Below are 13,222 nucleotides of genomic sequence, written 5' to 3'. Positions count from 1 at the left end.
CCAGAGCCATTTTGACCCCCATTTACTTCCTTCAGTCCAGATGGAGGCCATCATGGTCTGGGGAGTGGGGGCTTAGGGTGGGGGGATACTAAAAAAAGCTGGAGAAGGTTCCAGAGGAAGGGGAGGGAGGTTCTCTGTGAGCCCTCTACTGCTGCTTAGCAAATTTACTCCAAAACATAGTGGCTTAAAATAACTGCGGTAATTTATCACCTCCTACAGTGTGTGTGGGTCAGGAATTTGGGAGCGGCTTGGCTGGATGGTTCTGCCCGCCAGGTGTCAGCCAAGGCCAGGCATCGGATGGTCCTCTTCGAGACTGGAGTGGGGGGAGGGGGGAGGAGGTGCTGTGTGAGCCTCAGGGGCCGGATTCCTTCCTAGAGAGAAATCCAAGAGACCAAGGTGGAAACCGCCGTGGTTTCACGGCCCAGCCGGCCCAGGCCACACATGGTCACACAGAGCAGCCCTGGTCCACTGTGGGAGGGGACTGCACGAGGTTATGGTCACCAGGAGCGGGCGGCCCAGGGGCCGGAGAACTACTTTAACAAAGTACCAAAGACCGGGCGGCTCAAACCACAGACACGGATTGTCTGACGGCTCTGGAGGCTGGAAGCCAGATCCGCAGGTCAGCTGGTTGGCTCCTTTTTTTTTTTTTCTTTTTTGATGTGTATTTATTTTTGAGACAGAGACAGAGACAGAGAGTGAACAGGGAGGGGCAGAGAGAGGGAGACACAGGATCCAAAGCAGGCTCCAGACTCTGAGCCGTCAGCACAGAGCCCGATGCGGGACTCGAACTCACGAACCGCGAGATCATGACCTGAGCTGAAGCCAGAGGCTTAAGCTTAGGCGACCGAGCCATCCAGGCACCTCCCTTTCCGTGTTTCTTCTGTTCTCTCAAGGCCAGTCCCTCCTCCCTCAGGATAATTTACCGGAGCCTGGATGTTTTCCCAGATTATCCCCTTTGGAAAGACTCCAGCCGGGAGGATACAGGCATCTCAGCGGTGACCCGTGGCCCGCTACCAACTGCAACAATAGCAAAATACAGAAGTGACTGGAGGCATAGCTCACATTTCACTAAAGTACCGCTGTGCCAGATCCCTTCCTCCAGCTCCTCCGAGTCTCCTCTCCAACTTCCTCCTCCCGCTCAGCGTTCCTCGAGCCCGTTCTGCCCTGGACCGAACGTTTATCCCTTCACAACTCCAGTGTTGAAGCCCTAACCGCCAACCGTGCTGGTAACTGGAGGCGGGGCCTTGGTGGGGGTGGGGGGAGGCGATCGGATCACGAGGGAGAAGCCCTTAAGTAACACGATCGATGCCTTGTGCCCGTGTTGTTTTAATGTTTATTTTGGAGAGCGAGAGCGAGCAAGGGAGGGGGCGGAGGGAGGAAGACCCGAAGCTTTGAAGCCGGCTCCGTGCTGGGAGAGCCCGCCGCGAGGCTTGAACTCCCCAGCCGTGAGATCAGGACCTGAGCCAAAGTCAGACGCTTAACCCTTAACAGCCTGAGCCCCCCAGGCGCCCCGGGATCAGTGCCCTTGTAAGAAAGAGACAAGAGAAAGATGATCTCTGTTTACTATCTGACAGCAAATCAGGAAGTGCGCTCCCTCCAGGCACAGGAGAGAGCCGGCACCTTGACCTTCAGCCTGCAGGAGGAATGCACTGTTTAAGCACCCGGTCTGTGGCCTTCTTGCTGCAACAGTCCAAACTGACTGATAAGACCGTTTCCGCGGGCTCCCTGGCCTTGTGGCTCCGGCTGGCTTGGGTCGGTAGGATTATACAGTCCAGAAATCAGGGGGAAGGGGAGCCAAGCTGGGGCATTATTCTCCTGACCCATCCCTGCTGACCTGGGGCGTGGTGACTGCTCCCAAGTCCATGGCCCCCCGGGGGCTGTACCGCCTTCTTTTGGTTTCCCTACATCCTACCCACACCTTTGCGGAACTGTCCTCCTAAAATCTCCTGTTGCCCCAGCGACTGTTCCCTCTGTGTTAGGACCCTGAATGATGCCCCCAGAATTTTGCTCGCATCCCGAAGAAACCCCCGCACCCACATGGCTCTGGCCCTGAAATCACGCAGCTCAGTGGCACGCTGACCTGTCTTCAGTCAGAAGCAAGTTGGTTCCGAAGAAAATAATGAAAATAACGAAGAGGTGGGACATTTCCCGCAGACCTCACTTCGGGGACAAGGATGGAAGGCTTGGGCGGGCGCCGCACCGGTTCCCGCAGGCAGGGGCGGGGAGGCGGGGCGCCCGCCTCCCACCTCTCTCTTCTCGAACTGTTACGGAATCTGGGCTGCATCCCTCGACGGAAGAACCAAGGGCACTCGGAGATCTTGGAAGGCGGGAGGTTTATTTTACACCGATGGGCTCAGAGGAGACCTTTCTGCAGAGGGCTGAGCCTGAGCATCATCAGAGGGAAAACTTTATCGCCTGTTACTTCCGCATTCCTCATTATTGCGTGCGATCAGCAGGGTGGGAAGAAGAACCCGGAAGGGGGAGTCTCTGATCCGGGACAGGTATTTCCTTATCAGTCCTGTCGGCCATCTTATAACAGGTTTTTCCCTATCAGAACATCCTGGGGACGATGTAGGCCCTGGGGGAAGACTCTGAGGATCCCCCCTCCCAGCCCCCCTCCCACATTATCTCCCGGGACGTCTCCGCTGGGAAGGAGCCCCGCTGGGTGACAGACTGGACGCTGCTGGCTTCCGGGAGCTGGGTGGAGCAGCACAGTAAGCTTCTAGTTCGTTCTGTTTAATTTAAATGCTAAGGGGACCCAGCTCTGTTCCCTTGTTTGGAAAAGGAAGTAAGTGACTTTTATTTCATGAGGGCCAAAGCAGAAATTGGCCAGCTGTCAACCATAAATTGCACTCATTCAGTCAACAAATATTTGCTGAGCTCCGCCCTGGGCTCAAAGACCTCCCACCTGGTCCCCACCACGGGGAGGGGGACGGGAGGAAGCCCAAGGCAGGAACCCCTTAGCCCTGTACTCCAAACCCAGTTACGGGTCGAATTGTGTCCCCCCGCCCCCCAAAAAAGATTGGTGGAAACGCTAATGTCCAGGATCTCAGAATGTGCCCTTATTTGCTTAACAGGGTCTTTGCAGATAAATTAGTTAAAACGAGGTCATGCTGGGGTAGGGTGGGGGCCCCACCTCCGACGTGGCAGGTGACATGGGCACAGGAGGGGACGGCACGCCATGTGGCCAAGATCAGCTTCTAGCCCCTGATTGGGAGGGAATGGTTTTCTATTGTTCAAAGGCACACAGTTTGCAGCGTGCGGTTAAGAGCAACCTGGGGAAGCTGATAGGGTGCTTCATGTATATTTATTGAATGACTTCGACAAGCGTTGAGCTGGTGCCCAGCTCCTCACTCCACGCACCAGCAGATTAGACACGGGCTGCCTTGGCCCAGACCTGTGTTTCTGGTCAGATCACGGAACCCAGGGGCCATAAGGGGAGAGCACTTGGTGGGGCTGAGTCCCGCCAGGGGTGACCTGGTTGAACATGGGAAGCTTATAGAGGCTGTACAGGCATGCCACATCCTGGATGTGGGGTGACCCAGCACCCACATCCCTGCTTGTCATCTATAAGTCCCCAAAACCCCCAGAGCCCAGAAAGCTATCCTTCCAGAAGAAACTCAGGGCTTGGCAACCAAATGCCTGTACTTGAATTGAGCTAACCCAGCTGGGGGTCCCGGCACCTTGGGTGGAGACCAGGGGTTGAGCCCAACCGGAAATGGATTTCCGGGTGGTACATTCCCCTCTGGCAGCCTTGGACTCAAATGCAAGGAGCCGGGGAGGTAGCGTTCGCAGAATGAGGTTCACTTCACAGCTCAGCTCAGGTTCGTGAGATTCCCAGCCTTATAGCCCGCAGGTTGGAGATAAGACCACTTCCTCATCACCATTGAAAAGAAAGCCTCCAGGGTATATATTTCCCCTGCAGTGACTCAGAGGGGACACAGAGCTCAGTGGTTAAGCGCACGTGCATGCCCTCTGGCCACAGGCTGAGGAAGTCAGGCTCCCACACCCCCGCTGGCTGTGTGACCCAGGGCAAATGACTTCACCTCTCTGAGGATTAAACAGTACGTGGCAGGGGGCGTCTGGGAGGCTCGCTCTGTCATTTAAGCATCTGACTCTGGATTTTGGCTCAGGTCTTGATCTCATAGTTCACATGAAATGTCCAGAAAAGGCAAATCCACAGAGACAGAAAGCAGATTGATGGGTGTCTGGGGCCGGGAGGTTGGGAGGCAGTGGGCAGTGAGCGCTAATGGGTTCAGGCTTTCTTTTGGGGGGATGAACATGTTCTAGAATGACTGTGGGGATGAGTGCACGACTCTGCAGCCACTCTGGTTTATAAGCCACTGATCCGTAGGCCACCAAATACAAGCCACCAAATTGTATACGTCAAGTGATTTGTATACTTTACATTTTATAGTATGTGAATTAGATCTCAAGCAAATGGTGATTAAAACATCAACCGCACCTGGCATGGTGACACATTAAGGGACTGTTAGCTGTTATCGCACACAGGGAAAAGGGTGCCATCCCAGGTGGGGATGGGACCCATGGAGTTCCACTTTTGCATGAGGGTGTGTTTGTGGTGGTTAAAAGGAAGAAGAAGGGGTGCCTGGGTGGCTCAGTAGGTTAAGCGTCCGACTTTGGCTTAGGTTATGATCTTGCGATTTGTGAGTTCGAGTCCCATGTCAGGCCTGGATCCTGCTTCAGATTCTGTGTCTCCCTCTCTCTCTGACCCTCCCCTGCTCATGCTGTCTCTCTCTCTCTCACACACACAAATAAATAAAAAACATTTTTAAAAATTTTAAAAAAAGAATAAGTAACCCTTAATCTGGATGTCCTCTCCAATGAAAAAAAAAAAAAATTAAAAAAAGAAATAAAAAGGGGCGCCTGGGTGGCTTAGTCGGTTAAGCGTCCGACTTTCGCTTAGGTCATGATCTCGCGGTTCGTGGGTTCGGGCCCCGCGTCGGGCTCTGTGCTGACTGCCAGCTCGGAGCCTGGAGCGTGTTTCGGTCTGTGACTCCCTCTCTCTCTGACCCTCCCCTGCTCACACTGTCTCTCTCTCTCTCTCTCAGAAATAAATAAAACATTAAAAAAATTTTTTTAAAAGAATAAGTAAACCTTAGGGGCGCCTGGGTGGCTCAGTCGGTTAAGCGTCCAACTTCGGCTCAGGTCATGATCTCAAGATTTGTGGGTTCGAGCCCCACGTCAGGCTCTGTGCTGACAGCCAGCTCAGAGCCTGGAGCCTGCTTCAGATTCTGTGTCTCCCTCTCTCTCTGACCCTCCCCTGCTCACGCTGTCTCTCTCTCTCTCTCTCTCTCCTAGAAATAAATTTTAAAAAAAAAAACATTAAAAAAAAAAAGAAATAAAAGGAAGAAGAAAAAAAATAAAGACAATTTTGAGACTATTAGGGAAAATTATAATTTGACCGCGTATTGACTTAATTTTAGGGCTAGTAACAGCATGGTATTTGGTACACATTTTTATTTTATTTATTTATTTATTTATTTATTTTTTAATGTTTAATTTTTTTTTTGAGAGAGAGAGAAGCAGAGTACAAGCAGGGGAGGGGCAGAGAGAGGGGGAGACAGAATCTGAAGCAGGCTGCAGGCTCCTAGCTGTCAGCACAAGCCCAATGCGGGGCTCAAACTCACGAACCGTGAGATCACGACCTGAGCTGAAGTCAGACACCTAATCGAAGACACCCAGGTGCCCCTATTTTTATTATTATTTTTTTAAGTTTACATGTTTATTTTGAGAGACAGAGCTAGAGGGATTGGGGGAGGGGCAGAAAGAGAAGAAAAGAGAATCTCAAGTAGGCTCCACACTATCAGCGCAGAGCTGGACACAGGGCTCCATCCCATGAAAACCGTAAGATCATGATCTGAGCCGAAATCAGGAGTCTGAAGGTTAACTGACTGAGGCCCCCAGGGGCTCCTACCGACACCCCTTTTTGTGCCCGGGGACAATCTTAGGGTGGCCTCACCCTGGTTTCCAGCCCATAGGGCTCCCAGTCTGATGGCAGAGACCACAGGGAACCTTCATGGGCGTTGCTGCTCGGAGCCCTAGCAGGGAGGCTGGAGGAAGGTTTGGAAGAGCCCTTTAGCTGACACGGAGTGTCTCCTCACTGCCGCAGAGCCTGTGGGTGGCGGGAGGTGGAAGGGAGCTCGAGCATTTCACCCTCCACTTGGCAATCCCTATGCACCTTGCCTGTGGTCACCACACACGCGCCCCATCCACAAAGCCCACATGCAGCCCGGGGCCCCTCTAACCCCGTGGTTAAAAACCACACACATCCCGGACTTAGATACTCATCTATGTCACTGTTTACCTACATAGAGGTCTGGCAATGTGTTCCAGATTCCTGGGGGTGAGGGACAGCTCTTCACTAGGTAACGACTCTTCATTCTGGCACCCCCGGCCCTGGTCATGGTAGTGAGTACTGTGTATATGTGCACGCCCACCAGCACACACGTTATCGTACACACATAGAGGCTGCTGGGAAGTTATCGGGTTCACTTACCTCTCATGGACAACATCTCAGAGATGGAGGTCTGAAAACCCCTCCCTTAATTCCTTCCTCCCTTCTTTCCACAAATATGTATAGAGCACCTACTATCTTCCAGGAAATGTTCTAGACAGCAAGGACCTAAGAGCCAGCAAAATGGACATGACTTCAGGAAACTGTCACCTTAATGGGAGGTGTTTCAGTTAGCTACTGCTGTGTAACAAGCAATCCCCAAATGTAATGGCTTTAAGTGCAGAATTTATTATGTGTCACAATTACTGGATCAACGGGGTGTTTCACCTCTCCGCATGGTGTCTGAGGTTTCTCCTGTGGCAGCCACTCCAAGCTCGGCAGGGATCTCGGTTGGGACCGTTAGGCGTCCCGCATGTGGCCTGTCTCCTGCAGGACAGACTAGACAGCTTGTTGGCTGGATTCCAAGGGGACACGTGTCAGTGTTCCCAGAAGTGCGGAACATATTTGTGCAGGATCTTGTTTACAATCAGTATCGGTGACAGAGAGGGTTAGAGTCACTGTCACTGGTAACTGTCCACCTGCTGAAACAAACAAACAAAAGCCTTCGGGTTCAGGATATAAATCCCAGCTCCACCACTTACAGGCTGTGTGGCTTTGGGCAAATGACTGCGCCTCTCTAGGCCTCAGCTGGTAGTGATCCCCTCACAGGGTTGGGAGGATTCAGTAGGCTATGGTTGTTCATGACGTACAGCAATGAGTAACATCGATAGATTTCCTGCCTTTGGGGAACCTATGGCCTTTACAGATATTTTTAGTGTCATTATTATTGTTTTATTATCATTCAAGGTGCAAAATGAACATAAAGATCTGTTCTGGGGAGGGACCAGGAACAGAGGATTATGGGGGTTCCTGGTGGCTCAGGAAGGGTTAGACCAAACTTCACTCCCAACTGGTCAAGGACGGCCCAGGGGTTTGGGAGCAAGTGACTTGATTACATCCTGTGTCTGTATCACCTGTGTGTGACCTAGAGTTTTTCTCTTTGGCTTTCTTTTGCTTTGCTTTGTTTTTTTTTTTTTCTTTTTTTTTTTAATTTTTAAAAATGTTTATTCTTAAAAAAAATTTTTTAATGTTTTATTTATTTCTGAGAGCCTGACATGGGGCTCGAACCCACGAACCGCGAGATCATGACCTAAGCGAAACTCGGACCCTTAACCGACTAAGCCACCCAGGCGCCCCAGGGGATTTTTGTTTCCCAAGAGAAACTTTCTGGAAAGCAGGGGAAGGGAGAAGAGTCGGTATCACCCTGTGTTTTCCGAGATCCTGGACAGCCTGGTTTCAAATTCCAGCTTCTCCCATTTTCTAGCTGTGTGACCTTGAGCTGGTTACTTCACGTCTCTGAGCCTTGAAACCTCCGTCTGCACCACAGGGCTGCTGACTGCGTCGCCCTCACTTGGTGGTGAAGATAGAATGAGGCTGACAGATCACGGAAACGCTACAGTTGTGGCCAAAATAAAGAAACCCAGGACCCTGAGAAGCCTCAGTCTGGACGAGCCCGGCCGGGCAGGACTCGGCCCGCCCCTCCCCCGGCCAGCATTCCCGCGGTGACGCGCGGAGGGAGGTGCGGCGCGGGGGCACACCTGGATCCCGAAGCCCCGCCCCCCGCCCCCCTACGGCTCCCGGAGGCCAGGTAGAGGCTGGGCGGGGCTTTCCGGACCCGGTTGCTGGAAGGTTCAGTTTTCTGGGTGAAGAGTCGCTCTCAGACGACGGAGCACCCTGATCTGCTCGCCGAGCAACCACGGCGTCGGCCCCCACCCCCCCCCGATTCCTGCAGCCGGAACCAGGTGAGAGATGGCGAGGTGAGGGGGGCCCCCCCCCCACCCGCAGCGCGCTGGCGAGAGCGCGCGCACCGGGCAGAGCGCTGGGACGAACTCGAATTCAGGGATCCCCTCTAGGACGCCCCCCCGCCCCGCCCCGGGGTCTCCGCAAGCAGAGGGTCCACCCCTCACAGCCCAGGAGCCCACCTCCTCTGCTCCCAGCACCCCAGCTGTCTCATCTCCCTGTCAGCTCCCCCAGCCGCCGCGCTGCTCGGCTCCCCTCACCTTCCTTCCCTGCAGATCGACTACGGGAGCCCCCACCCTCCCTCATCGCCTCCACCTTCCTCCTCCCCAACCCCAGGCCACGAGCTCGCTCCCACCTGTCACCAGTTTCCTGGCACCTACCTGTGAATCACTGTGCAGGGCATGGCCTGTAGTGCGAGAGTTTCCTGTTCGCCTCTCGGGGCTGCTCCCCCACCGCCTGCGACCTCGGGGTCGCCGGACCCACCCACGGGACCCAGGGGTCCCAGGGTCCCCGAGTCTGCTGCCGCCCCCACCTCCAGCCCCACCGTGGCCCCAGCGATCCATGGCCCCCGAGCCACCCCCCCGCTTCCTTTCCTGTCCTGGCCCCCAAGCCACACCCCCCCTTCCGTTCCAGTCCTGGGAATAAAGCTGGTGACTTGCAGGTGGTGGCCTCACATCTGTGCACCAAGTTCTTCCCCAGAGATATGCTTACTGTGCGAAATTTCCGGGGGTGGGAAGGACAGGACACACCCATAACGGCCGGAGCAGCAGGGAGGGGAGCGAACTGGGTGACCCGGGTTCGCCCCGGGGACAGCCTGGGAAGAGATGGGGACCATCTCAGCTTGGGGTGAGAGAGAGAGAGCGAGCGAGCGCTTATTATGGGCAGCCCCGTTTTTCTGACCTGCAGGCTGGGCTCCTCCTTCAAAGTTGGGGCTCCTTTCTGTTCCCCAACCCTCCTTGCCTCGATCCCCCCAAGGGATGGCCCCTAGGGGACCCGGATGAAGAAAGGGCTCTTGACCTTTCCTCTTCCCGCTCCCTCCGTGGATGGCTGAAAGGGCCTAAAGCAGGTGCGGGACTTTCCGATCCCCCTGGGATATGGCGAAGGCAGGCTTCTCCCACTTTCCAGAAGCTGGCTGTTGGCATTCCCCAGAAATTCCCCACAGATGTCAGGCGGGCTGCTGCTCTCCCAGGCTTCCGGTGCCCAGCTCCCTGGCCCAGGCCTGCCCCCTCTCTGACTAGTCTCTGAGCCTCACTTTCCTTTGCTTTTTTATTTGGGGGGGGAGCAGAGGGGGAGAGAGAATCTTAAGCTCCAGCATGGAGCATGAGGTGGGGCTCCATCCCACCACCCTGGGCTCATGACCTGAGCGGAAGTTAGAGTCCAGACGCTTAACCAGCTAAGCCACCCAGGAGCCCCTCCTTGGCTCCCAGATGGGCGTGTCCACTGACTTGCAAGACTGGCCCACGCGGTTAAGCACTCACTCCTGATTTCCTGAGCCATTGTGCTCCCACAGCCCCAGAGAGAGGTAGTTATCCCCAGATTTTGGCTGACAGCGGAGGGGTAAAGCCCTTCTTGGCCAGAGTCACAGCCAATAAGAGGCTAATTGACCGCATCCCACTGGGCTTCTCTCCAGACCAGACTCCGCTCCCAGACACCAGGTTTTCCTTCACCCTGTGAGCCTCCCTGCCCTCCTCCCCCCACCGCCTGGCTCAAGGACAGGGGTCAAGGTCTATAGGCGCTTCCCTTAGGCCCCTCAGCAGTGGGCCATGCCCCTTCCCGGGTGAGGAAGGAGGGAACCACCAAGGAATCTGAGAGACGCTGTTCTAGAACATTCTGCCTTCCTTTTCACCCAAACAAAGCTAGCCTTATTGTCTTTCTGTCTGCGGCACACAAATTCCAAGGGGACATTCAGGGCCAGGCCAGAGATGGAGAGGTCTGATCATGAAGCTGAATGGTGAAGATTCATCTCTTTACGTCTTGGGTGCTGGGAAATGGAGACCAAAAAAAGAAGAAAAGAAAAGAAAAAAAAAAAAAGAAACGAGAAATGAGGAACTCAAGGCAGGGAGGTGTCGGCAGAGACTTGCTGAGCGGAGGGAAAGCAACAGATCCAGACAGACTGGGCTTGGACAGGTGGAGCCCCACATTCCTTCTTCGCGCCTTTCCCGCGTGTCCAGCCCCGTTTCCGAGGGCTGCGGGGGACAGAGAGGGAATAAGGCCAACATTGCCCCTTCCTTCATGGACCTGCGTCTGAGATCAAGAGACTGGGACTGAATTATCCCAAGTGACTCACCTGGAGACACAGAACTGGGACAGAACAGAGGCCAGAGCCGGGCAGAGCTCGGATCTATTTCCGCCTGCCTTCTTTCTCTCTCTCTGTCTCTCCCTCTCTCTGTCTCTCCTGTGATTTGTCTCTTCCTGCCTCTGTTTCTTTCTCCCTGCCTCCATCTTTCTCTCCGTGTCTCCATCTCTCTTTGTCTGTCTGTCCTGTGCTCTCTCTGGCTGTGTCCCTGTCTTTCTCTCCATTTCTTTTTATGTCCCTCTTTCTCTTTTCCTGTCTCTTTCTACATCTGTCTCTTCTCTCCTTCCTTCCTCCCTCCCTCCTCCTTCTTTCCTTCTCTCTTTCCTCCCTCCCTCCATTCTGCTGCCTCCCCACAAGCACTTCCCTGGGCCTCCATTGTTTCTACGTCCTGTGCTTGGCAAATTCACAACCAGACAGAGAAGCCAAGTCTACTCTTTGCCCTTCAAATGCTCACAAGCTAGCTGGAGAAGGGAAGAGAGAAGCACCCAGAAGTGGGAAGAAAGCACAGGCCACTCTCCCTCCTCCTACCTTGGGCGTCCCCTCTCTCCCCAGCTTCCTCCTGCTTCCCAGTCTCCAGAGAGTTCCTTCTACCCGGAGTCAGGGCAGGGGAGTCAGGGCTGGGGTTCGAGGAATCTGGCTGGATGTGGACAGGGATGTAAGCACCTGTGGCCTTGAGAAAACAGGAGCCGAGAAGCCATGGGGGGCGGTCATGCGTTCCGTGCCTCCCTCCGTAGCCTCGTAATTTTTTCTTCTCGGGGTCCAGTCCGCTGTGCGCATGGATTTCTCTGGTCCATCTTAGATACGGCTCAATATGGCTGCGCTTGGGCTTTAACAGGCCCTTGAGCTGCGGAGCCCACTACCAACCAGCCACCCTCCCTGTGCTTCTACCCTCAAATTCCCAAGGGTGAAGACAGATGCGTCTCTGTCTCTTGAGCCTACACCCACGTCCACACAAGGCCAGCCTGGACCAAAGTCATATGATGCCCTACCAGTTGCGTTTTACTTTTTTGTTTTTTAATTTTTTAAAAATTTTATTTATTTCGGAGAGAGAGAGAAAGAGAGAGAGAGCATGAGCAGGGGAGGGGCAGAGAGAGAGGGAGACAGAATCTGAAGCCGGTTCCAGGCTCCGAGCTGTCAGCACAGAGCCCGACGCGGGGCTTGAACCCACCAACCGTGAGATCATGACCTGAGTCGAAGTCGGACGCTCAACCGACTGAGCCACCCAGGCGCCCCCTTTTTTTTTTTTTTTTTTAATAAAGACATCAGTGCTATTGGATTAGAGTCCACCTCAGGATGACCTCACTTTAACTTGGTCACTTCTGTAAAGACCTGGTCTCCAAATGAGGTCATATTGTGCAGTATCAGGAGTTAGGATTTCAATATGCCTTTTGTAGACAGACAACCCAACACATAACACACAAGGTCTATGGGTTGAGTGGGCAAAAGTGTACTACCTTCCCGCAGTCTACCCCTGGATTGCCATCACACATACGCTTTATCTCATACTCTCAATTCCATTTAAAAACAAAGAAAAATCAGGGGCACCTGGGTGGATCAGTCGGTTAAGCATCAGACTCTTGATTTCTGTCAGGTCATGATCTCATGGGTTCAAGCCCCGCATCAGGCACTGCACTCACAGCATGGAGCCTGCTTGGGATTCTCTCTCAAGCTCTCTCTCTGCCCCTCTCCTGCTCACTCTCTATCTCTGTGTCTCTTAAATAAATAAATATTTTAAAAAAAAACAAATTTAAAAAAACATTAAGCATGGCAAGTAGAATCGCACACACTCACCCACTCCTCGGAGGGACAGCCCCCAAAGTCACCTCAATCCACCATATCTACTTCTTTTTTTTTTTAATGTATTTATTTCTGAGAGAGAGAGAGAGAGAGACAGCATGAGCAGGGGAGGGTCAGAGAGAGAGGGAGACACAGAATCCGAAGCAGGCTCCAGGCTCTGAGCTAGTTGTCAGCACAGAGCCCGACGCGGGGCTCGAACCCACGAACTGTGAGATCTTGACCTGAGCTGAAGTCGGAAGCTCAACCAACTGAGCCACCCAGGCGCCCCCCACCATATTAACTTCTGATGGTATGGGGTCACCCTAGTGCATCCAGGAATTCACAACCTCTGGATGAAATTCATTCATCTTGTAGGTCTGTTCCCATTTCAGCCCCATAGAGCAGGGCTCTTTGCTTTGTGTGTGATCATTTTTAAAAAAAACCTCTTTAAATAAGTTTATTTCTTTATGTTGAGAGAGACAGACACAGCACGAGTAGGAGAGGGGCAGAGAGAGAGAGAGAATCCCAAGGAGGCGCCACACTGCCAGTGCAGAGCCTAAAGCAGGGTTCGAGCTCACGAAACTGTGAGATCATGACCTGAGCTGAAATCAAGAGTCGGATGCTTGACCGACTGAGCCCCCCAGTCGACCCCTGTATGTGATAAGACCAAAGGGTACTGTTTTACTTCTCAGAAAGGTCAAGGTGCCTCCTCAGAATCACACAGCTAATGAGTGTGGGAGCCTGCAGTCCACAGCCTGTGATCAGGGCGTGCCCACTGAGTCATGTGTCCTCTCTGCATATTCCTTGTTGGGCTTAGGGAACAGAGGCTTTAC

The 13,222-nt window shown here is 53.6% G+C and overlaps 1 protein-coding gene across 6 annotated transcripts in view; it reads left to right on the top strand.

Annotated features, from left to right (window-relative positions):
- Nucleotides 1-2,484: 2,484 nt before the first annotated feature.
- FUT2 (fucosyltransferase 2) overlaps nucleotides 2,485-13,222 on the top strand; it is a 21,930-nt gene continuing 11,192 nt past the window's right edge. For 2 of the 6 annotated variants that reach the window (XR_005530684.1, XM_039245421.1), the window contains exons 1-2: nucleotides 2,485-2,714; nucleotides 7,842-8,319. The gene's annotated coding sequence lies outside the window, so the exon portion shown is untranslated. Of the gene's footprint in view, nucleotides 2,715-7,824; nucleotides 8,320-8,653; nucleotides 8,978-13,222 lie in introns of those variants that run through there. The other 4 variants (XR_005530685.1, XM_039245437.1, XM_039245428.1 and 1 more) reach the window with 4 other exon arrangements.

The sequence above is a fragment of the Hyaena hyaena genome, unplaced genomic scaffold (genome assembly GCF_003009895.1).
Source record: "Hyaena hyaena isolate Hyena2069 unplaced genomic scaffold, ASM300989v1 scaffold_9, whole genome shotgun sequence".
Classification (NCBI taxonomy): domain Eukaryota; kingdom Metazoa; phylum Chordata; class Mammalia; order Carnivora; family Hyaenidae; genus Hyaena; species Hyaena hyaena.
The sequence above is the reverse complement of the archived record's forward strand: the minus strand, read 5'-3'. Positions and strand labels throughout refer to the sequence as shown.